The sequence below is a fragment of the Uranotaenia lowii genome, chromosome 1 (assembly GCF_029784155.1).
Source record: "Uranotaenia lowii strain MFRU-FL chromosome 1, ASM2978415v1, whole genome shotgun sequence".
Classification (NCBI taxonomy): domain Eukaryota; kingdom Metazoa; phylum Arthropoda; class Insecta; order Diptera; family Culicidae; genus Uranotaenia; species Uranotaenia lowii.
In genome coordinates, this window is record NC_073691.1 from 73,494,752 (window position 1) to 73,497,755 (window position 3,004).

The 3,004-nt window shown below is 41.8% G+C and overlaps 1 long non-coding RNA gene across 1 annotated transcript; it reads left to right on the plus strand.

Moving 5' to 3' along the window:
* Positions 1–272: 272 nt before the first annotated feature.
* Positions 273–1,127, plus strand: LOC129739357 (uncharacterized). Its single transcript, XR_008735832.1, has 4 exons — positions 273–374; positions 433–568; positions 632–774; positions 942–1,127. It is a non-coding gene; the product is annotated as an uncharacterized LOC129739357 (long non-coding RNA).
* Positions 1,128–3,004: the final 1,877 nt, after the last annotated feature.

A 3,004-nucleotide genomic window follows, 5' to 3' on the forward strand; every position in this document is an offset into this window, starting at 1 on the left:
AACAAGCACTAGTGTTAAAAAAAAACAATTTAAAATAAACTAAAATACTTATCACTATGTTGCGCAACACTTAAACGATCGATCGTACTAAATGACTGTTACGACAAAAATAATTTAATAAACTAATAATTACAGTACCCTATAAATAATAAGTATATACAGCACCCTATTCGAAGATCAGATCACTTTTAAAATGATCCTCACGAGCGGGCAAATCGTTGGCGGGCAATATCTCACTGATCGGATTTTGACCGATCTGTCAGTCAGAATATCCCAATGCGTGTTTGTTTATCTACTAGCATATTTTTGTTGAAACCTTTATTTTAAGTAGGTGGTTTATGCTTTTACAAGCTGTATTGCATCGCTATGCTGAGGTGAGTTTTTCTATTTGATTAGGACGTGTCAGGGTACGATTTTTTTTTCTAATTTTAGGTTGACGATCATCTTCAAAGTTGGTGGCATTTACTGCTGCCCAATAAACTCTTTTGTCCCCAAAAGAGATATGCAGCTAAATGTAAAATTTTACCAGAACACCGTTTTAATATCTTTGCAGCGAAAGATGAAATAGGTGAGTACATTAAATATTCAATTACCATCTTAGAATGGTTAAAGTGATTATTCTTTTGATCAGTTTCAGAGCTGGCCAGTGCTCGTAGGGTAATCCCTTCACGCTCACACTACCTACCACCGCACCATGGAAGAGCCACGACGGGTTTCCTCTTCCATCGTCGACGGTTGCCTGTGCCGTTATGAGTTCCCGGATTGATTCTCCAGGTAATGTAATTTAGCAATTTTAATAACATTTTCTTTATTGTGTGACTTGACACCCGCTTTGACTTAACGACTAGCTAAGTTCTCTAAACTCTAGTCTCATGCGTGGGTGTGTCAAGGCCTAGATAGCCGATTCCTTATTAATTTGTTTGTGTTTTTCTTTTTCACAGGATTTCTATGAAGTCGCGCCACCGACTCAACGTTGACTTTACAATTCTTGCAGGCCGTGGCGTACAAAGCCATAAAGCCACTCGAATTAAAAGCCAAGTTGGTCCGTGCTTTTTCAACTTCAATGAAAAACCCTTTGAACCTAAAAAGAACAAACATGTATAAAATTTAATAAATATCACAAAATAAATAAACATTTATATCACAGCATTTTTTTATATCACATTCCGAATTCAATAAACCTATTCCAAGCCGTTTTTTTTTAAATTTAATTAATGAAGTGTGCATAAGTGCTTAAGCATGTTATGATTTCTTTCGAACTTTGGAAGATTTGGCCTTTTTGAAGTAGGGTTCCAAGCGAGCATCTACAAGACACTCAATCATTCGCATCATTTCTTCCTCTAACTTGTTGTAGCTCTCAGGCTCTATGGTTCTGTAACCGGAAGTGCTTGAATCGTAATGGTTTTTGTTGGGAGGGTTATGTTTCAGGTAACACCCTTCACTTCCGGATCCCGATCTTGAATTCGACTTATTGTGTTGGGTTAATTTACTAGAGGGTTCAGATAAATCAGAATAGGAGTCATAATTTAGCGAATTGGAATCATAATGTGAATGTGTAAGTTTGGGGTAATTAACCGAAGGTTCATGTTTCTGGTACTTACAAGTGGCGATGATAGGCAGATGTCTAGTTTCTGCATCTTTGCACAGGACCTGAAGATCCTGATGTAAAGCTTGTATGAGCTTCCGACTTCTTACCAGATCGATCGGCCAAAGTTTTCCCTGGGATTTCATCGCGCTCCATATGGCCAGTGATGATTCCAAGTCGGCAGCTAACGATCCAACCGGGTAATTGGGATGCGATGAGTTTACCGGACACGGCATTTCCGCAGACTCATCGCTGTCCGAATCATCAGCGTCGTAGTCCGTCGATTGAAATTCCACCGGCACATATTTCACTTTAACTTTAATTCTTTTTCGTTTCACCATTCTTGTTTTTTTTATGTGATCGGCAGTTTGACAATTTGCTATGTGCTGCAAAGACTACAGGTGTGGGTTAAAAGTGTTGCCATAATATTCGATTAAAAAAAAACATGTAAAATAAAATTATGCTCTGCTACAACATTAACACTCAACATAGATTTTATCTAAGCACGCGAACAACCAAAACCATCGAATTCTTCGATGAGAAAAATGGTTTTAGAAACGGATTAAAGTCCTTCTTCTGGTCGGGACCTTGTACAAACACAAAACATCGTATCAAGCACTTTTTAACACTAAATTGATGGGTGTACGGCGACAGCCATTCGTGGATCGCACGAATCCCTGCCACCTCCCGTCAGAAAAAATCCTTAGATTTTTGTATTCTACGCGGTCGTCTCTTGGTTACCTTTCGCGGACTTTTAGTTGGGCGCCATTTGTAACGGTTACTTGAGCAGCGGCTAGACCAGCCAAGGCAAGGTACTCTAAGAGTACGGAACCTCAGAGCCGGCTGACTACTGGGTAACCAAGGACTTTTCGGGTAAAATACAACAAATCGGGAAATTTCAAGTTTCTATGTTTTCTTTATTAAAGTTTTCTTGTGGCGTGTTGTCTGTGCGTATAAACAATGTTCTGTGTCTTGTGTGGCGTGTAAACTCTCACTAACCGTGGGTTTGCTGCTGCTGATGCTGTTGCGTCGCGACGTTGTTGTTCCGGAAACCCCGTTCCGGAATCAGGAGGGCCGTCGATGTAATGGCGTATCGACGGGGTGCCGAAACCGTCGGCGCCAGCGGGCGTTGCTGGACTCAGTTGTTGCAGGCGTCTTCCTTCATTGGCGTTTAATCGGCCTGCCCACGAGAGTGCCCCGTATCCGGACAGGCCGAGAAGGGAAGTCCTCCTTGAGAGTTAGGGATCCGCAGAACCCGAGGACGAAGATGCTGATCCTTTACGTTAAGGCGCGAGATCACAAGGATCTGCGGGCCGAGCCGTGGGGAAGCCAACCGGCGTTTCCGGGCGAATTCCTTGGAACTTCACAACACTAAACGGGGACTAGACTTCACACACGGACGCCTGATATAGAAGAGCT